A 25,913-nucleotide genomic window follows, 5' to 3' on the forward strand; every position below is an offset into this window, starting at 1 on the left:
ATTGTGCAAACATTGCCACTATTCATTTCAATGACTTTATCATCAACCTAAACAGAAACTTGGTACTCATTAAACAATAACTCCCCATTTCTGCCTCTCCAGCCTCTGTCATTAATACAAATACAAATAATGCATAATGCATGACTATGTGTACATATAGTAAAATAATCACATAGTCATACATTATTCTTCTATGTTTGGTTTATTTTACTTAGCATATTTTCTTTTTTTATTTAATTGCATTTTAGGTTTTGGGGTACATGTGAAAAACATGCAAGATTGTTTCATAGGTACACACATGGCAATGTGGTTTGCTGCCTTCCGTCCCCTCACCTGTATCTGTCATTTCTCCCCATGCTATCTCTTCCCACCTCCCCACCCCCCCGTCCCTCCCCCATTTCCCCCCAATGGACCCCAGTGTGTAGTGCTCCCCTCCCTGTGTCCATGTGTTCTCATTGTTCAACACCCACCTATGAGTGAGAATATGCAGTGTTTGATTTTCTGCTCTTGTGTCAGTTTGCTGAGAATGATGGTTTCCAGGTTCATCCATGTCCCTACAAAGGACATGAACTCATCGTTTTTCATGGCTGCGTAATATTCCATGGTGTATATTACCACATTTTCCCTATCCAGTCTATCATCGTTGGGCATTTGGGTTGGTTCCAGGTCTTTGCTATTGTAAACAGTGCTGCAATGAACATTCGTGTGCATGTGTCCTTATAGTAGAATGATTTACAATCCTTTGGATATATACCCAGTAATGGGATTGCTGGGTCAAATGGGATTTCTATTTTTAGGTCTTTGAGGAATCGCCACACTGTCTTCCACAATGGTTGAATTAATTTACATTCCCACCAACAGTGTAAAAGTGTTCCTATTTCTCCACATCCTCTCCAGCATCTGTTGTTTCCAGATTTTTTAATGATCGCCATTCTAACTGGTGTGAGATGGTATCTCAATGTGGTTTTGATTTGCATTTCTCTAATGACCAGTGATGATGAGCATTTTTTCATATGTTTGTTGGCCTCCTGTATGTCTTCTTTTGTAAAGTGTCTGTTCATATCCTTCGCCCATTTTTGAATGGGCTTGTTTATTTTTTTCTTGTAGATCTGTTTTAGTTCTTTGTAAATTCTGGATATCAGCCCCTTGGCAGATGGGTAGACTGCAAACATTTTTCCCCATTCTGTTGGTTGCCGATTCACTCTACTGTTTCTTTTGCCATGCAGAAGCTGTGGAGTTTGATTAGGTCCCATTTGTCTATTTTGGCTTTTGTTGCCATTGCTTTTGGCGTTTTGGTCATGAAGTCCTTGTCTACACCTATGTCCTGAATGGTTTTGCCTAGATTTTTTTCTAGGGTTTTTATGGTGTTAGGTCTGATGTTTAAGTCTTTAATCCATCTGGAGTTAATATTGGTGTAAGGTGTCAGGAAGCGGTCTTGTTTCTGCTTTCTGCACATGGCTAGCCAGTTTTCCCAACACCATTTATTAAACAGGGAATCCTTTCCCCATTGCTTGTTTTTGTCAGGTTTGTCGAAGATCAGATGGTTTGGGGTATGTTATATTTCCTCTGAGGCCTCTGTTCTGTTCCATTGGTCTATATCTCTGTTTTAGGACCAGTACCATGCTGTCTTGATTACTGTAGCCTTGTAGTATAGTTTGAAGTCCGGTAGTGTGATGCCTCCTGCTTTGTTCTTTTTGCTTAGAATTGACTTGGCTATGCGGGCTCTCTTTTGGTTCCAAATGAAGTTTAGGGTGTTTTTTTCCAGTTCTGTGAAGAAGGTCATTGGTAGCTTGATGGGAATAGCGTTGAATCTGTAAATTACTTTGGGCAGTATGGCCATTTTCACGATGTTGATTCTTCCTAACCATGAACATGGAATGTTTCTCCATCTGTTTGTATCCTCTCTTATTTCGTTGAGCAATGGCTTGTAGTTCTCCTTGCAGAGGTCCTTTACGTTCCTTGTTAGTTGTATTCCTAGGTATTTTATTCTCTTTGTAGCAATTGTGAATGGCAGTTCGTTCTTGATTTGGCTCTCTTGAAGTCTATTACTGGTGTATAGGAATGCTTGTGATTTTTGCACGTTGATTTTGTATCCTGAGACTTTGCTGAAGTTGTTTATCAGTTTCAGGAGATTTTGGGCTGAGACGATGGGGTCTTCTAGATATACAATCATGTCATCTGCAAATAGAGACAATTTGATTTCCTCCTTTCCAATTTGAATATCCTTTATTTCTTTTTCTTGCCTGATTGCTCTGGCTAGAACTTCCATTACTATATTGAATAGGAGTGGTGAGAGAGGGCATTCTTGTCTAGTGCCAGATTTCAAAGGGAATGCTTCCAGTTTTTGCCCATTCAGTATGATATTGGCTGTTGGTTTGTCGTAAATAGCTTTTATTGTTTTGAGATACGTTCTGTCAATACCTAGTTTATTGAGGGTTTTTAGCATAAAGGGCTGTGGAATTTTGTCAAAGGCCTTCTCTGCATCAATTGAGATAATCATGTGGTTTTTGTCTTTGGTTCTGTTTATGTGGTGAATTACGTTTATGGACTTGTGTATGTTGAACCAGCCTTGCATCGCCGTGATGAATCCTACTTGATCATGGTGGATAAGCTTTTTGATATGCTGTTGCAATCGGTTTGCCAGTATTTTATTGAAGATTTTTGCATCTATGTTCATCATGGATACTGGCCTGAAATTTCTTTTCTTGTTGAGTCTCTGCCGGGTTTTGGTATCAGGATGATGTTGGTCTCGTAAAATGTTTTGGGAAGGATTCCCTCTTTTTGGATTGTCTGGAATAGTTTCAGAAGGAATGGTAGCAGCTCCTCTTTGTATGTCTGGTAGAATTCGGCTCTGAACTCATCTGGACCTGGGCTTTTTTTGGGTGGTAGGCTCTTTATTGCTGCCTCGACTTCAGACCTTGTTATTGGTCTATTCAGGTTTTCAGCTTCTTCCAGGTTTAGGCTTTGGAGGATGCAGGTGTCCAGGAATTTTTCCATTTCTTCCAGGTTTCCTAGTTTATGTGCATAGAGTTGTTTGTATTAATCTCTGATGATGGTTTGGATTTCTGTGGAATCTGTGGTGATATCCCCTTTATCGTTTTTTATTGCATCAATTTGGTTATTCTCTCTTTTTTTTTTAATTAATCTGGCTAGTGATCTGTCTATTCTGTTGATCTTTTCGAAAAACCAGCTCCTGGATTTATTGATTTTTTGAAGAGTTTTTTGTCTCTCTGTTTCCTTCAGTTCTGCTCTGATCTTAGTTATTTCCTGTCTTCTGCTAGGTTTTGAGTTTTTTTGATCTTGCTTCTCTAGCTCTTTCAATTTTGATGATAGGGTGTCTATTTTAGATCTCTCCTTTCTTCTCATGTGGGCACTCATTGCTATATATTTTCCTCTAGAGACTGCTTTAAATGTGTCCCAGAGATTCTGGTATGTTTTGTCTTCATTCTCATTGGTTTCGAAGAACATCTTTATTTCTGCCTTCATTTCATTGTTTATCCAGTCAACATTCAAGAGCAAGTTGTTCAGTTTCCATGAAGCTGTGTGGTTCTGAGTTAGTTTCTGCATTCTGAGTTCTAACTCGATTGCACTGTGGTCTCAGAGATTGTTTGTTGTGATTTCCGTTCTTTTGCATTTGCTGAGGAGTGATTTATTGCCAATTATGTGGTCTATTTTAGAATAGGTGTGATGTGGTGCTGAGAAGAATGTATATTCTGTGGATTTGGGGTGGAGAGTTCTGTAAATGTCTATTAGATTTGCTTGTTCCAGGTCTGAGTTCAGGTCCTGGATATCCTTGTTGATTTTCTGTCTGGTTGATCTGTCTAATATTGACAATGGGGTGTTAAAGTCTCCCACTATTATTGTGTGGGAGTCTAAGTCTCTTTGTAAGTCATTAATAACTTGCCTTATGTATCTGGGTGCTCCTGTATTGGGTGTGTATAAATTTAGGATCGTTAGCTCTTCTTGTTGCAGTGATCCTTTTACCCTTATGTAATGTCCTTCTTTGTCTCTTTTGATCTTTGTTGCTTTAAAGTCTATTTTATCAGAGATGAGAATTGCAACTCCTGCTTTTTTCTGCTCTCCATTTGCTTGGTAGGTCTTCCTCCATCCCTTTATTTTGAGCCTTTGTGTATCCTTGCATGTAAGATGGGTTTCCTGGATACAGCACACTGATGGGTTTTGGCTTTTTATCCAATTTGCCAGTCTGTGTCTTTTGATTGGGGCATTTATTCCATTGACATTTAGGGATAGTATTGTTATGTGTGAATTTGATGCTGCCATTTTAATGCTACCTGACTGTTTTGTTGGTTAGTTCATGCAGATTCTTGATTGTGTTGATGCTCTTTTACCATTTGGTGTGTTTTTGGAGTGGCTGGTACTGGTTTTTCCTTTATATGTGTAGAGCCTCTTTCAGGAGTTCTTGTAGAGCAAGTTTGGTGGTGATGAAATCTCTGAGTGCTTGCTTGTTCGTAAAGGATTTTATTTTTTCTTCACATATGAAGCTTAGTTTGGCTGGATAGGAGATTCTGGGTTGAAAGTTCTTTTCTTTAAGGATGTTGACTATTGGCCCCCAATCTCTTCTGGCTTGTAGGGTTTCTGCTGAGAGATCTGCTGTGAGTCTAATGGGGTTCCCTTTGTGGGTAACTCGACCTTTCTTTCTGGTTTCCCTTAGCATTTTCTCTTTCATTCCAACCCTGGTGAATCTGACGATTTTGTGCCTTGGGGTTGCTCTTCTTGAGGAATATCTTTGTGGTGTTCTCTGTATTTCCTGTATTTGAATATTGGTCTGCCTTGCTAGGTTGGGGAATTTTTCCTGGATAATATCCTGGAGAGTATTTTCCAGCTTGGATTCATTCTCTTCATCACATTCAGGTACACCTATCAAACGTAGATTAGGTCTTTTCACATAGTCCCACATTTCTTGAAGATTTTGTTCATTCCTTTTTGCACTTTTTTTTCTCTGTTCTTGCCTTCTCTTTTTATTTCATTGAGTTGATCTTTGACCTCTGATATCCTTTCTTCTGCTTGTTCAATTCGGCTGCTGAAGCTTGTGCATGCTTCACGAAGTTCTCGTGTTGTGTTTTTCAGCTCCATCAATTCACTTATGTTCCTCTCTGTGCTGTCCATTCTCGTTAGCATTTCGTCCAATCTTTTTTCAATGTTCCTAGTTTCTTTGCGTTGGGTTACAACATGTTCTTTTAGCTCACTGTAGTTTCTTACTATCCACCTTCTGAAGTCTGATTCTGTCATTTCATCACACTCCTTCTCCATCCGGTCTGGTTCCCTTGCTGGTGAGGAGTTGTGATCCCTTTTAGGAGGAGAGGTGTTCTGGTTTTGGGAGTTTTCATCCTTTTTGCGCTGGTTTCTTCCCATTTTTGTGGGTTTATCCACCTGCTGTCTTTGTAGTTACTGTCTTTCAGATTGGGTCTCTGAGTGAGTTTCTAGTTCGTGGATGCTGAAGTTACTTTTTTTTTTTTTTTTTTTCTAAGCTTTCCTTCTAACAGTCTGGCCCCTCTGCTGTAGGACTGCTGAGGTCCTCCCCGGGCCCTGCTTGCCTGGGGATCACCTGCAGCAGCTGCAGAACAGTAAGGGTTGCTGCTGGTTTCCTCTTCCACTATCTTTGTCCCAGAAGGATGCTCGCCTACTGTCAGTCCGTTCTCTCCTTTATGAGGCGAGTCTTTGGATTTATGGGGTCAGGGAGCTACTTGAGGAGACAGTCTATCTTTTATTGGGACTTAAGTCCTGAGCTGTGAGCTCCGTTGTTCGTTCAGAGCTGCTGGGCATGTACGTTTAGGTCTGCTGCAGCTGAACTCATAAACAGCTTTTTGTTCCCAGGTGCTCTGTCCCGGGGAGTTGGGGCTTTATGAGTTTCGTTGTACTACTGCCTTTTTTGATTTTTCTTTCAGGTCTGACCTGCCCAGCTAGCGGCACGCCTACCCACTGCCTGCCTGCAGAGGCTTTGCTGAGCTGCTGTGGGCTCCGCCCAGCTGCCCTGTGCTCTTCCCTGCAGTCCTGTTTATATGGGCGTAGTTAGAACTGTCTAGGCAATGATGGCCCCGCCTCTGTTATGGCGGACTCTCTCTGTTGTGGCAGGTTGCCTCGGCAACGGCTGGTTGCCTCGGCGACAGTGGCCTGCCTCCGTAGTGGTGGAGAGTCTCAGTAATGGCGGAAGATCCTCCCCAGGTTCAGCTGTGCTTGGTTTGAAGGGCTCTAACCAGAGGGTTTCCCATGACTGTTTTTGTTTTCATTGTTGTTAGGCGTGTGGGGCTGGAACCAACTGAGCCTGATCACCTGGCTCCCTGACTCAGAGTCTTTTCTTTTATTTTGTAAATTGAACGACCCCGCGTTCCAGTCGCTTGTTGAAAAGGCTCCGGGATCTCCCATGCTGTGACTCACTGAGTCGGCTCAAACAGCGGCGCCGGCTCCTAGTGGATTTTTTGCCTAGGAATCTCCTGGCCTGTCTCGCTATTTCAGATGAATGGGCAACTCTGCCATCTCAGGGCTATGATCGCCAGCTAAGAGGGCTCCCAGACCAGTGGCTTTTGTATGGAGAACCGCAGCAACAGGGTGTGGTCACAGCAACTGAATCAGCCCCTCGGGGGCCAAAACAGCTGCACTGGCTGGGACTGCGGCACTGGCGACCCCTCTACCTGGGTACCTCCTGGTCTGTGGGCAATAAAAATTCGTCTGGAAATGCAGCGTCCACTCACCCTCTGCACTTTGACTGGGAGCTGAAGTCCTGAGCTGTTCTTAGGCGGCCATCTTCCCATCATCCCCCTACTTAGCATATTTTCAGAGTTTATCCATGTTGTAGTATGTATTGAATTTCATTCCTTTTTAAGAATGAACAATATTCCATTGAGGTGAGATATATATATGTGTGTGTGTGTGTGTGTGTGTGTGTGTGTGTATGTATATGTATACATGTATACACCCAAAATATTTTAAAATATATATCACCCCAATAGAATATTAAAATATATGTATTTATCATCTATGTCACTCCTGTTGATATATATGTATACTGAGACACATATCACTTTTTCTTTACCCATTCATCTGTTGATAGACAGTTGGCTGTTTCCACATCTATTATGAATAGTGTGGAAATTCTATGAGTGCTGGTGTGAAAGTGTCCGAGTCTCTGATTTCATCTCTTCTGGGTATATACCTAGAAGTGGAATTGCTGCGTCATATGGTAATTCTGTTTTACTTTTTGAGAAACTAGTATATGACAGAGGAATAATTTTTTATTTCCAAATAAATGTAACAGACCCTTACTTTGTAACTATTCTTATGTTAAAAAAGTGAAGTAACATTAAGATGGGCTTGTTATTTTGGTTTTAAGGATAAATGTATTTATATCTTCTCTCCTCATGCTATTACATAGAGGAGGAAAAAAGCCTGATGTAGCATACCTAATCCATGAAGGTAAAGTCTGCCTCCAGTTCTATCAAATGGAGCACCTGGTGTTTGGGTTCAGGTGTTCAAATATAAAGTGAGAACCTACTCCACGTGAGCATCTGGATGGAAGACTGAGCATTGTATGGTAGAGCAATGCTGTATCCATCTGTGCAAACCAAGAGGACAATGAGACCAATGCCTGAAGAGTAAGAACAAAATAGTCACTTTTGTCTGACAGTCATAGATTATCAAAATAATAATGGTTTTTTCTTTAGTTTATACTAATAGCAAAGACACAACTGTGACATTGAGTTGAGGGATGCCAAAGCCAACCTATTGGCTACCATCAAACCCTAAGGTATAAATGTCACCTCAAGAGATTCAGAACAAGAGGGCTAACTAGATGCAGCCAGAAAGTGCCTCTCTCACCAAGAGCCACCAAAATATGAACTAAACCTGCATACTTAAAGCAGATCTTTTGAGAGAAAAAACTGAGAGTCTACAGTGAGGTGACGCAGTCATTGATGCTGAAGATGGAGGAAGCTAGGGTCCCTGCATGGGGATGCCAAGTGCCAGAACTAATTCCCAGCCCTGAACAGCTATTAAGGAAGGGCAAGTGAAGTTACTGTGGGGCAATCCACCTTTGCCACAGACCTCTGGGATCCTAGCTACAAGGGATGCCCTGATCCCCACAGACACTTGAATTGGCAGGGGAATCTGCTCAGAGAATAGAGAAGGGTGGAGCTCCAGTCTTTGCAGAGCCCAAGGGATTTTGTTTGTGGGGCAGCTGCAGCAAAATGTGGCCATGGGTACCTATCTCCCAAGACTTTCCACTAAACTACTACATGAAGAAATTAGAAAACTCCAAATAACAATCTAATACAGTACCTGGAGGAACTAGAAAAACAAGAGCAAATCAACCCAAGTTGGCAGAAGAAAAGACATAGCCAAAAGTGGAGCAGAACTTAATGAAACCAAGATGCGAAAATCTACACCAAAGAGCAATAAAACCAAAAGTTGTCTCTTTGAATAAATAAAAAAAGATCCATAGACTAACTAGATTAACAAATAACATTATGGCTGATCTCAAAGAAATATGAAAGATCCTCAAACTATTTTGAACACCCCCATGCACACAAAATAGAAAATCTAGAGAAAATGGATAAATTCCTTGAAACACACAACCTCTCATAGTTGAGACAGGAAGAAACTGAAAACCTGAACAGACCAATAACAAGTTGGAAATGGGATCTATAATAAAAAACCTATCAACCAATAAAAGCTCATGATCAAATGTATTCACAGCTGAATTCTACCAGACAAAGAAGAATTGTTACCAATCCTACTGAAATTATTCCAAAAACATCAAGGAGAGACTTCTCTAACACTATGAACAGCATCATCCTAACACCAAAATTTGGCAAAGAAAATTAATACACAATAATCAGTTACCAATAACATTTAAACGGAAAGCCAAATCAAGAATGCAATCCCAGTCATAATAGTCACACACAAAAATAAAATACCTAGGAATAGACTTAACCAAGGAGATTAAATATCTCTACAAGGAGAACTACAAAACACTGCTCAAAGAAATCATAACACAAAATATGGAAAAACACTCCTTGCTCATGGATTGGAAGAATCAGTATCATTAAATGGCCTTACTACCCCATGTAATTTACAGATGCAATGCTATTCCTATCAAACTACCAACATCATTTTTTAAAGAACTAGAAGAAATTATTGAAAATTCATATGGAACAACAACAACAAAAGAGCTCGAATAGCCAAAGTAATCCTAAGCATAAAGAATAAAGCAAAGGGCGTCGTCACATTACCCAACTGCAAACTATCCTATGAGGCAACAGTAACCAAAAACCATGGTCCTGGTAGCAAAAATAGACAATAGGCCAATGGAACAGAATAGAGAACCCAGAAATAAAGCCATACACCTACAGCCATCTAATCTTTGAAAAAAAGGCAACAAAACTAAGCAATAAGGAAAGGACTCCCTAGTCAATAAATGGTACTATGATAGCTAACTGATATGCAGAAGAATGAAGCTAGACCCTGACCTTTCACCATACTAAAAAATTAACTCAGGATTAATTGAACATTTGAATGTAAGAGTGCAAAATATGAAAATCTTAGGTGAAAACCTAGGAAATACCCTATTTGATATTGGCTAAGTTTTCAAAAGCAATTCCAAAAAAATACAAAATTGACAAGTGGGACCTAATTAAACTCAAGATCTTCTGCACTGAAAAACTATGAAGGAAGTAAATAGACAGCCTGCAGTATGGGAGAAAATATTCACAAACTCTGCATCTGACAAAGGTCTAATATCTAGAATTTATAAGAAACTTAAATTATCAAGAAAACATTAAAAAGAAGCCAAGAGACATGAATAGATACTTCTTAAAAGAAGATATACAAGCTGACAACAAACATGAATAAATGGTCATCATCTCTAATCATTAGAGAAATGAAATTAAAAACCACAATCTTAACACCAGTCAGAATGGCTTTTGTTAAGAAATCAAAAAACAGATGGAGAGGATGCAAAGAAAAGGGAATGGTTGCTAATTCCAATAAAATATATTTGAGCATTTACTGTGTAGCAGAAATGGTGCTAGACGTTTTGATGCATTCAATAGCTATTGAGGGAACAATCATTTTCATAGAATAAAAGTTCTCAGTATTTTCAGATGTAACCAAATAAGCTCACAAAGGAAATATGTGACTAAATTGTTTTTTGCAATTTTTTGTCAGAGATTCTTTTTTGTGCTGTAATCTCAGACAACAGCATTTAATGGAAAGAAGAAAATATGAAACTGATCAATTATACAGATGTTATTAATATAGGTGACAGTAACGATTTCCACTCACATGTTTTATGCCTTTAGTAAATACTTCAATAATTTAAAAGCCTTCTGGAAATTTAAAAGTATACAAGAAAAGAGAATTCATTTTTATTTTTCTCAGTTGCTGCTTAAATTGTCTTGTCCAACCTGCTTATTTTTTGTTGAATCCTGACTGCTAAGATGTATTTACAAGAACCAGTTATAGCTAAGTATTCGGAACTGATTCTCAAGTTCCACTGTCTGCCATCATAAACTCAATTTTACCTGTCAAAGTTAAAAATAAAGTGAAATGCACAAACAGACCTGTCTTGGTAATCACGTCAAGACTGCTTTTGTCTTAATGGTTTGGGCTTTAAGTAGAAACGTCATGGCAGTAGTTGGCTCAGGTCATAAGCTATAAAATCAAGATAGATTTTCAGGAAAGAGAAAGAGGTTCAAAGATCACACAAGGGCAAGTCGGATTCTTTTCAGCTACTGTTTCCCCAGTGTTCCTGCCACGTTCCTCAGTCTTTTTTGGAGGAGGGGCTCCTTTTCTCTCTTTCCAGATTCTATCTATTTAATAAAAATCCCCTTTCTTTCTAAGTGAACCTCTATTTGAAATCATATACCAAAAGATGGCATTGTGAACAGTCAAATTCAGCTTTTTTGAGGTATTTTATGTATCCTAGAACTGTATTGCCAAGACGAGTTTGTCTTTCAGTTAAGAAAAATCCCTATCCCACGCCCGCTTTTCTCCCTCATAAACTGACAGTGGTGCTGTGATCCTGTGGGATGATCTCTTCTGGCTTTTAAGAGAAGTTTTGCAACTCTCATTTCTATAGTTTAGTTTGACTAATTTGGTTCGTACGTAACTAAAAACAAAAATGATGGTAAATTAGATGTGTAGGGCCCTGTCTAGGATGAAACTCAACCAAGGAAATGCTAAGGTTTTTGTTGCTTGGAAGCATAACCAGTGGCTTGTGGCAGGTATTTGACCTTCTAGAAAAATGAAATGATTGTTTTGAATGTTTAGTGCAAACAAATATTTTGTCTATTTAAAATCTGGTACACTTTTATTAATTTTATTCTACTTCTCAGTGTGTCCTTAATCATTCACATTCACATTCTCTCAAAATGTAACAGGGTATCAGAATTGCAAAGTAATTGCTCACAGCTATACATCCACAATGTTTCTTTTATTACTGAAGATTAAATAAGGACCAAGTAACTTTCCTGAAATTTCATTTAAACTTTTTCATTTATAGAAGAATCACCACTCATTGGATTTTATAATAAATGCAATCAATTTTATCTAATCCCCTTGAATTCATAAAGCCAGTTTCATATGAGTAGACTAATAACAAAGTATTTCTTTTTTATTTTCTCTCACAGAACTTCATTAAACTATAATCTTAAGAATATTAATAAATTCCCTAGCACAAGTAGGAAACATTTTAATGTGTTCTTAGCAAACATCTTGCCAATAATAACTACTACGAGAGCCTTCTCAATGGCTATAACTGGCTTCCTAAATTAAATTGAATAATCAATTATTGAGTTCTTACTGTAAGTCAGGAGCAATACTAGGAGTTGACAATAACAATATCAGTAGAATATGACTTCTAACCTCAAGGAATTTCAATCTAAGTATAAGAGATCAGACAAATACACATATGAACATAAGTTGAGATAGAATTTTGGTAACTTCTCTGAAGTTTATAAGCAGGAGAAATAGGATATGGTGAATGAGACACATGGATGAAACATGGCTTCATGAAAGAGTTGGAATTTGAACTGGGCCTTCCAAAGAGTAGGGATTTGACAAGTGAATGTTCTAAAGGTAGGTCTTTATAGATGAACAAGAAACCTGGTGGTAGAAAAATGTAGAGCAAGTATGGATAATATGTTTTATGAAGATTATTCTCTCTTTGGCACAGCTATTATTCAGAATATCAATGGTTAGTTCTAGAAGTTATAAGTGCAGAAGATATAATGTAAAAATAATGTAGAATGTAATTCAGCAAATTGGCTGAATTTCCAGAGCATACTTCCCCATGGATAAGGTAAAATCAGAAGTATCCTCAAATGTTTCTACAGGATCTTGCTTCTAATTTGTCATAAAGTGTTGACGTAGGTTTCTAACTGTCAGAGTATCTAAAGTTCAACAAATTTACAAACTTTGCCAAGATAATATTGTGGAAAAAATCTGTTTATTTCACTTTAGGGAATACATATAAATTTGCACATTTACTTTGGTGTATGTCACCAATATACATGCAGACATATATGCAAAATTCAAAACAGTGAAATAAGCTACTTAGTCTAAGTTTCGTTGATGAAATAGTCATTTCTTTTCAAGAACCTTTGTAATGGGGGAGAAGGTAAGGTAAAAAACCTAATGGGACCTCAAGAATTAGGATATATTCATAGAGTTCCTGGCTAAGGATGAATCAGGACCTGTCACTCGAGGAAGAGAAAATGGCTAAGAAGTTCTAAAGTTCTAAAGATTAAAATAATCCACCTAATCTAAGAAAGAATTCTCATTCTTCACTTGCTGTGAATCAAGTTTACTGTCTCATGCATTTAAAGGATGATTACTTTAATTGATAGACCAGTGACAGAATCTATGAAGAGTAAATTTTGGAGAGAAAAAGAGGAAGAAAAAAGCCAATTCTTTTTCTTTCTTTTGGCTCTTAACACAGGGTTTCTGATTTTGGAATTATCACTTTGAATGGGATACACTGCTACTTTTCTCTCTACTGTGTCTGTTAGGAAGCATACTTAAATATAAATAACAGCAACAGCATAAAACCCTTCAGTTAGTCCCCATGGCTTACAAGGTTACATACAGACCTCTTCAACATCTCAGACTCTCCAAAATGTAGCTCCTTTCTCTGACATTCTTTCACTATTCATTCAATTACTCTTTTAATCCATCAGCATTTCTCAGCACCTATGCTCTGTCTGGCACTACTCTAATAAAAAAAATCTTCTTGCTCTCAGGCAAAGACATTTTTGTATCTTGACACAATCTTTTGCACTAGCTCAATAGATGGCTCAACAGAAAGTTTCCTGTTATACTCTCCATTCATCGCCATACATTGTATATTCTTTCTGCAGGAAATATATCCATTCTCAAAGGCCTAACTCAAGATCCAGATCTTCCCCCCCTTATAAAGTTTGTTTAATGAGACTAAATTCCACTTTCTGTGCTATTCTTTGATTTTAACTTTTTTTTGTATTTACGTCAGACTCGTGTTGTCAGCTCTCTGCTTTCCTTGTCACTTAGCTAATCTATATGGATTTATTTCTGTTAGCCTTTCCCCTCACAAGCCAGTCTTTCTGTCCCATTCATCATTCCCATCTCTCTCTTCTTAACTTAATCTAATTTATCTGAATTTCTTGACACTGAAGTTTCTGGGATAAAATATTCCAGGAGGGCTCGTGTCAAAATCCTGTAGAGTATGATCCATCTCTTTCTTTTAGCTGTTCAATGCAGTCATCAATGTGCCGGTCTCATTCTTTTTTTTTTTTATTGCATTTTAGGTTTTGGGGTACATGTGAAGAACATGCAAGATTGTCATTCTTACAGCTTCTTAAGCACACTTCCATCTACACATATTATATCTTATTTGACTGTTCATGTGTCTCTCTCACTAGATCATAAGCTCTGATAAGGCAAGGTGTTTTAGTCACCCAAATATGTTTTTTTTAAATAGAATGTTACACGTGTGGAATTTTCTGCTAGAGTATTTACTTTCTGTAGAAAAGCAAAGTGTTTTCATTAGAATTTTCAAATACCTGAATATTAATATTAGAATGTTTAGACCATTACAATTGCTACATTGGGTTAGGTCTTTCTTCCATGTATCAATGTAGTACTGGTCAGCTCTAAATCTACCCTTTTTTTGCCCTTGTTTGTAATAATGAAGCTGGCATCAATAAACATTCCTCCTTTGCCCGCTGACACAGTGTTAAAGTTTGGCAGTATGGGATGCTGGAGGAAAACTGCAAGGCATAGAAGAAAAAGAAGCTTCTTTTTCCAGGTTCCCATGTGCCTTTCTTATTTTCTGGCATGACTACAAGCAGCTTGTCAGAGGCCCAGTGATAATCGTGGTCACCTCAGCAGAGGTTTCCTACTCATCACCTCCAGTCCACCAACATCTCCATAGACTTCTCTGACATAGAGTCAGCTGCAAATACGTCTTCTCCAGTGAGATTTGAATCTCAGCCCTGGGGAGAGAGGCTCTTCAAGTTGAGTATTCTCCCTCAGCCACAGAGGGTAGTTGCTGTTCCACTTTCTATTCCAATATTCTTTTGTGGATCCTGACTGACACAACCCAATTTAGGCTGTGTTGTATTTTGTGTTTTTGTATTCTGTGTTTGCTGAGAATAACCATATGTGACATGTAGTCAAAGAGTACGCTTGTCCATTTACAAGCAAATGTTTTTCATAGTTCATGCAGTTGATACTTTTATTATGATTTAACATATTAATTTTTTTCAAAGTTTTCCTTCAAGGGTAAATATATCAACTATACAAGCTCTTTATGGTAGAGGCTGACTAGCTTTTAAAAATATTGGAGAATGATGTCAAAATAGATGGTAATAATAATAATGTTAACAGTTAACATTTACTAAAGGCTTGGCATTTATCAGCCATTGTTCTAAATGTTTTACATATATAAAATTATTTCATTGTCTTAAAAATCCTATGAGTTAGTATTATCTTGACTTTATGTATGAGAGAACCAAGCCATCAATATAATCCAAGTCCATAGCATAAACTACCTTGTCTATGGCTGGCCAGGTATTGCCGTAAGAAATACTTGAGTGTTTTTGTCAATTGCAACCTCAATATTAAGCCACAAAGATAATGAAATCTTTTTACTTCTTTTTTTTGAGTCAGAGTTTTGCTCTGTCACCCAGGCTGGAGTGCAGTGGCATGATCTCAGCTCACTGCAACCTTCACTCCTGGGTTCAAGCGAATCTCTGCCTCAGCCTCCCAAATAGCTGGGACTACAGGCGTGTACCACTATGACTGGCTAATTTTTGTATTTTTAGTAGAGATAGAGTTTCACCATGTTGGCCAGGCTGATCTTAAACTCCTGACCTCGAATGATTCGCCTACCTCAGCCTCCCAAAGTGCTGGGATTATAGGCGTGAGCCACTGCACCTGGCCAGATAATGAAATCTTAATTGGCATTAAATGATGCCTAGTGTCCATTTTTTTTAAAAGGTAATAATTCCATTTGACTTTCACTTTGAGATATCACTGGAAATATTTAGTTTAGTATGTGTCCGTGCACTTTTAGAAGAATTCTGACCAACTAGGATACATAGAGACCCAGGGATTTAGGATGGCAAAAAGTCTCAAGACGATGACCCTACATAAAAAATGGTTGAATTAAATAAGGATGTTTGGGCTAAAGAAGATAGCCTTTGGGAAGAAAGGTGCCTAACTGTTTAAATATTTGAAAGACTGTTGAGTGGAAGAGGAATTGAATTTCTTCATTGTGGTTCCAGAAGGCAGAACGAGTATTAAAGGGTAGTAATTATAAAAATAAAAAAAATGTTACTACTAAATTTAACAAATAGGATCATGAATACTAAATACCTTGGGCTTCTAGTAGTTTAAACAAAGAATAGAACCATAAAATGGAAAATACCATGACAAAACATTGCATGATGTAATAAAACACACATATATATGCCACAAGAGCCTGAAAACTATTTGTTGGGTATTCTTTTTAGAGATGAGGATTAGTGCATTATAGCATTATATAGTTCTGGGATATCTTTCAAGGTAAAATTTCATGATTTTATTAAAATTAAGTTACATTGTTACAAATGTAACATTTAGCTATCCACCTACAGATTTTCAAAAGCTGGTACCCTAAATCTGGCTCACTTACACTTAGTACTAATTCAGTTCCTTTGACACTCCCCAACCAAATTGATACCAAGACATACAGCACTACATATTATCTAGAAAGAAATAAAAATAATGCTTTTTCCAAAACCGATGAGACACAGTGAATACTTAGAAAAATTTACAGCTTTAGGTGCCTTCATTCTTAAAGAAGAAAGATAGAAAAGAACACAGACCTAATCTCACTAGATAAAGAGCAACCTATAAGCCAAAGTAAACCAGAAAGTGGTCATTAGTGTCAACTTCAGGTCTGGAATCTATCAACATAATCTGGAACCAAAACAAAAGAGATTACAGATTTTTATCTGTAAATGCTGAAGAGGCATTGGATAAAATCTAAGAGGCATTTCTTATATTCAAAGTAAAATAATAATAAGAAAACTACTTAAACACAATATACTGTAGCAAAAACAAATGGGGAATATTAGTTCAGCATAAAGCAATAACACTATTCAAATTAAAATGAGAGGACGGCTTTTTTAAATCACATTATTAAAAATTTTGAAGATTTCAGCCAATCTTTATATACTAAACATTGTCATTCCTCTAGGCACATACACTGATTTTCTGAATTGCCCATTTTCCCAAAATACCTAGCTATTCATATATATCATCTATTGCCTTTTTATTACAAGTTCATACTGCACTGGACATAGTATCTAAAATAAATATTTCATATGAATATTATAGAAGCAAAAGTAGCACAATGAATAATTCTTCAATTCCCATTGACTTGATTTGCACTCTTTGTCAATTATGGCCTTTTTGTGTGAACATGGCTTATAGTTGTGGTTTCTGTTTTTTCCCACTGATTAATATGTCAGTTTTATCCCTAAATCATGCATTTGTAGAAGAGATAGTCTCCTTTGTGTTACTATATTCATAATTAAAAAATTTCATGTCTATTTTATGAGATGAATTTTTAAAATGTCAAGTTTCCCCTCCCTGATCATTTTTCTACATTCATTTTCAATGAATCACTTTGTCTCTTCTATAAAGTGTCCAGTTAAAGAACATGACTATACTTGTTAAACATATGTTTGTAAAATACCTTGATCTTTAAGATGCTGGTGTTCAGGTTAGGCAAAACCAGGTGAGTGGCTACCTTTCTAGAATTTTGTCTGAGATTGGTACCTGATACACACTAATTTTCTGTTGATGTCTTTCTGGCATCTTCACAAATAAAAAATGACATAGCTGAACATGGAGTTCTTGTGTTACAATCTTTTCCGTCAAAAATTCTCCACGATTATCTTCACAGTAACACACATCACAGAGAAAACAGTTCAATTTTATCTTTTGTCTTAAAGTTGGCCTCTTTTTTTAATGCATAGATGCCTATAGATTTTTTTTTTACATTTTAAATTCTGAATATCTCATTTAAAAAAAATCAATGAATTATATTTTTATTTTATTATTGACTTATGTTCTATATAATTGTCATCTTTGACAATGGCTATTATTTACAGATTAAACTCAATGGTGTTTCATCCCATTTTTTCTTGTGTTCTCGTTTTTGCCACTTTTCCTCCGTTTTGCTCATGGAATATTTGTTTTCCCTAATATCATTTATTGATTTTCTTTTCCTCTGTACTATCAAATCTTCAATTTACTGCTTGAAATGGGGCATTGTATTGAATCTGATGTCTTAAAGAGTTAACTGATATTTTCCAAGTTAATCTCTTCTTATTATGACCTATCAATGTTTCTTAGAGGTACTTTCCTTCTAAGTATTAAGAAAACATTTTATCTAATATTCTTTACTTTCTAGAATAAAATCTTATTCTCAAAAATGAGTCCTCTCTGAGCCCTCAAAATGTTTGTATGTTTACTTGTACCAAAGAAATTTTTTTGCAGACTTCCATTTTATCCTCTTTAATTCTTTTTTGTTTTGATTAAGTCCATATTTAATATTTATATTAGTATAACCATATACATGTTATTTAGAGTTGAGCAACGTACTGTGCAATGATTACATTTCCTCCTTGTACAACCATTGTTTACTTGGCACTTACAGTGGTCTGCTTTTTTCATTCTTTCTGCAGCATTTCATTGTCCTGCTGCAACCCAGACTAGGTCTCTCTAGGTCTGCTACAAAGCTGTCATCCTGGTACTTCTCTTCACCAGTCACCTTCAGGACTTCCTTCTCTTTTGTGTTAGACCTCCCACCCCCCACCCCCTCCTTTTTTTTATTTTGGTTGATTCAATAATTTTGTTAAAGCAAACTTTAGTAGATTTCTTAGAAATAGTTTGTGAATAATTATATTTCTGAAAATACAGTTCATTCTCATTATTCAAGGATTCTATATTTGCAACTATGCAGAATTTGTTTCTGACCTCCTAATCAATACTTGCTGTGTTTTATGATCATTCAGACACATGCATAGAGGATAAACATTTTGAGTTACATGTTCCCAGCTGCGGTCCAACAAGGTGACACTGCCTCTTTGTTTCAGTTTATAATGTAAATAAGCATCCATGTTATGATCTATTCAGTACCATATTTTTCACATTTTTGTGCTTTTTCTTGGTGATTTTGCAGCTTAAGATGGCCCCCCAGTAGAGTGCTGAAATACTGTCTAGTGTTCCTAAGCACAAGGCGGCTGTGATGTGTCTTACGGAGAAAATACGTGAGCTTCCTTAGATGAGCTTCCTTCAGGCATGAGTTGTGCTGCTAGCTTTGAGTTTGATGTTAATGAATTAATATAACATACTGATATGATACAATAAAGACATAGAGTCTTTAAACAGAAACAGACAAACAGCAAGTTTATGTGTTGATTGGCTAACAAAAATGTTGTGACCAGAGGCTTACAGGAATCTAGCCCTATATTTCCCCTAGGAGCAATAGTTCAGTATTTACTAATTCAGTGTTTGCTGTGACTTTACTTCCACAAATAACAAGAGTCACCTGTATTTTTTAAACATCTTTGTTCTTGATTGACAGTGTGTTTCGTTTGACTGATTGGGTCTTCAGACTGGAAATAATTTTCCCTCAAAATTTTAAAGGCAGTGAGAAGGGGCTGGGGATTAGGAAGTGAAAGTGGGATCTGGTATCCTGGGGTCCATGCCAGGCCTGTCATAGTTTTATCAAACAGACCTAACTGGGAAGATGAAATCTGATGAAATTCCTGTGTTTGATTCAAGTCTACTTAAAGAAGTGGACTAGAATCAGAATACAGCTACATATACTCCAGTTATTTCTCCAACACATCACTCAGAAGGTTTGGTTTAAGGCCTCTTTGTACTACTGATGATATGGTTTGGCTGTTTCTCCATCTAAATCTCATTTTGAGTTGTAGCTCCCCAAATCCTCATGTGTCATGGTAGGGACCCAGTGGGAGGTAAATGAATCATGTGGGTGGATTTTTCTTGTGCTGTTTTCATGATAGTGAATACGTCTCACAAACCTGATGGCTTTATAAAGGGCAATTCCCCTGCAAATGCTCTCTCTCACCTGCCGCCATGTAAGATGTGCCTTGCTCCTTCTTCACCTTCTGCCATGATTGTAAAGCCTCCCCAGCCATGTGGAACTGTGAGTCCATTAAGCCTCTTTTTCTTTATAAATTACCCAGTCTCGAGTGTTTCTTCATATCAGTATGAAAACGAAGTAATACAACTAACCTAGGGTTTTTTTTGTTTTGTTTTGTTTTTTAAAATAAGGTACTGGGTTAGCTAACTGAGACTGGAGTTGTCAACCCTGATAATGTATAGCCTTTTGAGCATACAAAAAATATGGGGATCATTATGTTATAGTTATGGAAGATGTGACTCTGGGACAGTGTTGCCATGGCAACTCTGATAATAGAATATAAGTTCATCCATTTCTGTGCTAAGACAGAAAGAGTAGATGTTGTTAGTAATGAATGCAGAGGAAGGCAGCTTGACAAATTGTTATCAACTTGTACTTTGCTAAGCAAGAAACCGAATTCTTACAAGATTACCCCTGAATATCTACCACAAAATGTTGGTTTTTAAAAAACATTTGGATACATTGGATCTGAAGAAAACTACTTATGTCAGAGGTTTCTAAAGTAAAAATCTTTTTAGAAAGAGAATTTTCAAATGAACTAATGCTACAAAGCTGTACTCTCCCTGGAGTTAAAATATTTTGTTGCTATAGCCCAGTGATCTCCATAAATACTGGCCTGAAAAAAAAATTGTGATACTGCAAGTATAATGACATTTTAGAGGATTGCTTTGGGCTGATGGGATATGCTATGAATTTAGACTACAAATGAATATTATAAAGGGGATGATTTTTACCCAAAGGGAGAACTTGAATATTTTCTTGCATTGCATTTTTCTAGAGTTTAGCTCCATTTCCTGGTAGTCAAGAGTATGGACAGTAAAAGTTCTATGTGTGCTATCTGTACTGCTCATTTTTAAACAGGTATACATTGAGTAGACTGTTTCTTATCACATGCATAAAATTAATAGTTTTGGTTTCAAAGAAACATATCTAAATACACAGAGAGGTATTATTTCCCACATATTATGCTGGATGAATTCATTATTATACAAATGTAGTGCAGTTCAACATTTGTTGATCCCACTACAGACAAATAACCTGGCCAAGCCTTTTAAAGAAGCAGAAGAAATGAAAATGAACGTATAAAATGTGATGAGATTCAAAGTAAAACAATTTAAATGTTTTCCTAAAAGTTTATATAGTTTTCTTTTCTTTTTTTCTTTTTTTTGAGATAGAGTTTTGCTCTTGTTGCCCAGGCTGGAGTGCAATGTTGTGATCTCAGCTCACTGCAACCTCCACCTGATGGGTTCCAGCAATTCTTCTGCCTCAGCCTCCCGAGTTGCTGGGATTACAGGCATGGGCCACCATGTCTGGCTAATTTTGTATTTTTAGTAGAGATGGGGTTTCTCCATGTTGGTCAGGCTGGTTTTGAACTCCCGACCTTAGGTGATCCCCCTGCCTCTGCCTCCGAAAGTGCTGAGTTTACAGGCATGAATCACCATACCCAGCCTATATGGTTTTATATAAATAAGAAAAAACTGGCTTATCTGTGAAATATATTAATGAGTATTCATTTGTTAAAAATATCTATGAGCAATTATTGCAGGACCTCTAAGGTACTTTTTAACAGTAAAACTGGAAAATCTCAACATACGTATTTCTACTTCAATTTTTCTTTTTATCTGAAACTTCTCTTCTGAATAACATTTTCATCAAAAATGGAATATCACAAAATTGAGTGGAATGCAATATCTAAAATGTACTGAATTTGTCACATTGTAAAATTTTGATGGAAGCTTTTCTTTTTAATGTGGTATAATGGCACTATTATTCTGGTAACTAGCCTGTTTTGATTTTTTTGATTTTATTGATTTTAATTATTTTAAAAGTTGAAGTCAGAATTAGATACTTTAATGGCTCTAATTTTGAGCATTCCATATTATAATAGGCCTATTCATGTGACCAAAAGAAATTTAAAGGCATTCTTCTATTGTCTGTAAGTTCTAACCTTGAGAAATTGGATGTTATTCTGATTCTGTCTTTATATGTGGCTTTTATTCCTCTATTCAGACATTTAAGGTCTTATTCTAGACATTAAGGTCTGTTTTAGTGTGGGTCATCTTTCATTCATTACACTGAGCACATTTTATTTTAAAACTCCTATCTTTCAGTTTTAGGATATTTTCTTCTATTCTTATTTAATAATGTCCTCTAAGTTTTCTTTTTGTGAAAACATTCCTAGCATGATATTGCATCCCTGGAGTAAAAGTATAACTGTTTAAAAATCTTTTCTTTACCATTTTCCATCTCTTTATCTTTTTGATCCTTTAAGTTCATATTTTAAACTTTTATTAAATTTTTCATTTCTGCTATAAAGTTTTTAATTTCCAAGAAGTTTTTTCCTGTTCTCCATATATTCTTTTAAGTAATACTTTTAAATGTAGATATACTTTCCTATTTCTAGGGGCATTAATTATGTTTTATTTTTTGTTATTTTGTTTAGTTTTGTGTTCTTTATATTTCCCCGATTTCTGTGAAAATCTGATTTTCCTCCACGTCAGAGTATTTCCCCAAATTCTGGCAATTCTTTCCTCATTGATTAGATTATATTTCAGGGCAAGGCATCAAAAACCTGGCTGGGAGCTGTGTATGTGTGTGTGGGTGTGTGGGTGTGTGTGTGTGGGGTGTGTGTATATGAGTGTCTGCATGTACATGTGAGCAGGGCTTGTTGACTGGTGGGCCTCATGGGAGCATCGTGATGAAGGGTCTTAGTAGTTTACTCAGCCTGTCAAATGTCAGCATTTGATTGTCTTTTGGGATGACTAATTTCCTCAGAGAGAATAAACTGTGAATTCCCAAATAGACAGCAGTGTCATCCTGGTCTAATATTAAAAAATAATGACATTTTTTGTTTACCCTTGTTTTAAAAATATGTCATTAAGCTAATGGTAAGATATTTTTCTCAACTGCACAGCAAGAGAACAGGCTGGAGTATTAGGAATTTATGTTATTTCTGGTACCCAGAGAACATTTGACATATATTAATTTTCCTTCTAATACTGAGATCTATTGCAAAGCAAAGAAAGCTCCTTGCTGAAGCATGCATTTTTTTTTCAACTTTTAATTCAGATTCAGGAGGTACATGTGTAGTTTTGTTACTTGGGTGTATTGCATGATGCTGAGGTTTGAGGTATGATTGATCCCATCACCCAGATAGCATAGTATCCAAAAGTTTTTCAAACTTTCCCTTCCTTCCCTTTCCTCTCTAGTAGTTCCTAGTTTCTACTGCTGCCATCTTTATGTTCATGAGTAGCCAATGTTTAGCTTCTTGTTATAAGTAAGAATATTCAGTATATTTGTTTTTTTGTTCCTAAATCATTAATTCACTTAGGATAATCACCTCCAGCTACATTCATGTTGCTACAAAGGACATACTTTTATTAATTTTATGTCTGTTTAGTATTCCATGGTGTATGTGTATCAGATTTTCTTTATCCAGACCACTGTTGATGGACACTTAGGTTAATTCCATGTCTTTGCTATTTTTTTTTTTTTTAAGATGGATCTCACTTTGTTGCCCAGACTGGAGTACACTGGTGCAATCTTGGCTCACTGCAACCTCTGCCTCCCGAGTTCAAGCAGTTCTCCTGCCTTGGCCTCCCAAGTAGCTGGGATTACAGTCACGTGCCACCATGCCCAGCTAATTTTTGTATTTTTAGTATATATGGGGTTTCACCATATTGGCCAGGCTAGTCTTGAACTCCTGACCTCAGGTGATCCACCCTCCTTGACTTCCCAAATTGCGGGAATTACAAGTGTGAGCCACTGCTCCTGGTCATATCTTTGCTATTGTAAATAATGCTGTGATAAACATGCAAATGCATGTGTCTTTTTGGTAGAAAAATTTGTTTACTTTTGGATATATATACCCAGTAATGGGATTGCTGGGTTGAATGGTGGTTCTATTTTAAGTTCTTTGAAAAATCTCCAGACTGATTTCCACAGTGGCTGAACTAATTTACATTCCCACTAACAGTGTGTAAGTGTTCCCTTTTCTCTACAGCCTTGCCAACATCTGTTGTTTTTTGATTTTTAAATGATATTCATTCTGACTGTAGTGAGGTGGTATTGCATTGTGGTTTTGATCTGCATTTCTCTGAAGATTAGTGATGATGACCATTTATTCATATGTTTGTTGGCAGCTTGCATGTCTTCTTTTTGAGAAGTGTCTGTTCATGTCCTTTGCCTTCTTTTTAATGGAGTTTATTTGTTTTTCACTTGATGGTTTAAATTCCTTATGGATTCTGGATATTAGACCTTTGTCAGATGTATAGTTTATGAATATTTTTCTCCCATTCTGTAGGTTGTCTGTTTACTTCTTTGATAGTTTCTCTTGCATGTAGAAGCTCTCACATTTCATTAGGCCCCACTTCTCAATTTTTGTTTTCGTTGCAATTGCTTTTGAGGACTTAAGCCATGAATTCTTTCCCAAGTTTGATGTCCAGAGTGGCATTTCCTAAGTTTTTTCCTAATATTCTTATAGTTTGAGGCCTTATGTTTAAATATTTAATCCAACTTGAGTTAATTTTTGTATTTGGTGAAAGGTAGGGGTTCAGGTTAGTCAGATATCCCAACACCATATACTGAATAAAAAGTCGATTCCCCATTGCTTATTTTTGTTGACTTTGTCAAAGATCAGATAGCTGTAGATGCACAGCTTTATTTCCAGGTTCTCCATTGTGTTCCATTGGTCTGTTGTCTGTTTTTGTACCAGTACTATGCTGTTTTGTTTACTGTAGCCTTGTAGTGTAGTTTGAAGTTGGGTAATATAATGCCTCTGGATTTGTTCTTTATACTTAGGATTGTTTTGGGTATTCAGGCTCTTTTTTTGGTTTCCTTTGAATTTTAGAATAGCTTTTTCTAGATCTGAGAAAAATGATGTTGGCAGTTTGACAGGAACAGTACTGGATCTATAGGTTGCTTTGGACAGTTTGGTCATTTAAAAGATATTGATTTTTCCAATTCATGAGCATAGAATGTTTTTCCATTCATTTGTGTCATGTATGATTTCTTTGAGCAGTGTCTTGTGGTTCGCCTTGTAGAGATCTTTCACCTCCGTGGTTAGATGTATTCTTTGGTTTATTTATTTATTTATTTATTTTTCAGCTATTGTATGGGATTGCATTCTTGGTTTGGTTCTCAGCTTGAACATTATTGGTATATAGAAATACTACTGATTTTTGTACACTGATTTTGTAGGCTGAAATTTTATTGAAGTGGCATATCAGTTGCAGAAGCCTTTTTTTTTTTTCCCTTTTCTTTTCTTTTTTTTTTTTTTTTTGAGACAGAGTTTCGCTCTTGTTACCCAGGCTGGAGTGCAATGGCGCAATCTCGGCTCACCGCAACCTCCGCCTCCTGGGTTCAGGCAATTCTCCTGCCTCAGCCTCCCAAGTAGCTGGGATTACAGGCATATGCCACCATGCCCAGCTAATTTTTTGTATTTTTAGTAGAGACAGGGTTTCACTATGTTGACCGGGATGGTCTCGATCTCTCAACCACGTGATCCACCCGCCTTGGCCTCCCAAAGTGCTGGGATTACAGGCTTGAGCCACCTCGCCCAGCCGAATGCAGAAGCCTTTTGACAGAGTCTTTAGGGCATTTATGTCATCTGTGAAAAGAGATAGTTTGAATTTTTTTCCTATTTGGATGCCTTTTGTTGTTTCTCCTGCCTGATTGCTCTGGCTAGCACTTCTAGCGCCATGTTGAATGGGAGTGCTGACAGTGGGCATTCTTGTCTTGTTCTAGGTCTTAGGAGGGAATGCTTACAGTTTTTGCATGTTTAATATGATGTTAGCTGTGAGTTTGTCATATAAGGCTCTTAATATTTTGAGGTATTCTCTTTTGATGAAAGGCATGTATTTTTTTAAATCAAGAAAAAATATAGAGAAGCAGTAGAAAGAAGGAATAGAGAGAAGTAAAGAAGTACAGGGACGAAGTAGGGCAAGGAGAGAGGAAGAGAGAAGGAAAGGAAGAAGAGAAGAGGAAAGAGAAGAAAAGAAAGAGGAGTCAAGAGTAGAGAAAGAAAGTAAGGAGAAAGAAAGAGAAGAAGGCAGAGATGGGAGGGGTAAGAAAGGGAGAGGGGAGTTGAAGAAAAGTTAAAACATATTCAGGGCTTTTCAGTGTCCTTGATATAGTCATTGTTTAATTTTCCAGGCATGTCTTCCAGTGTCCCTTTTAAGATGCCCTTTGGTTCAGCCAA

At 37.0% G+C, this 25,913-nt stretch overlaps 1 protein-coding gene and 1 pseudogene across 19 annotated transcripts in view; one reads left to right on the top strand and one right to left on the bottom strand.

Moving 5' to 3' along the window:
- RALYL (RALY RNA binding protein like) overlaps positions 1-25,913 on the bottom strand; it is a 768,288-nt gene that overhangs the window by 76,436 nt on the left and 665,939 nt on the right. The gene's annotated exons all lie outside the window — the stretch shown is intronic.
- LOC101049735 (glucosamine 6-phosphate N-acetyltransferase-like) lies at positions 19,255-20,805 on the top strand (annotated as a pseudogene).

Source organism: Saimiri boliviensis, chromosome 15 (assembly GCF_048565385.1).
Source record: "Saimiri boliviensis isolate mSaiBol1 chromosome 15, mSaiBol1.pri, whole genome shotgun sequence".
Taxonomy (NCBI): Eukaryota; Metazoa; Chordata; class Mammalia; order Primates; family Cebidae; genus Saimiri; species Saimiri boliviensis.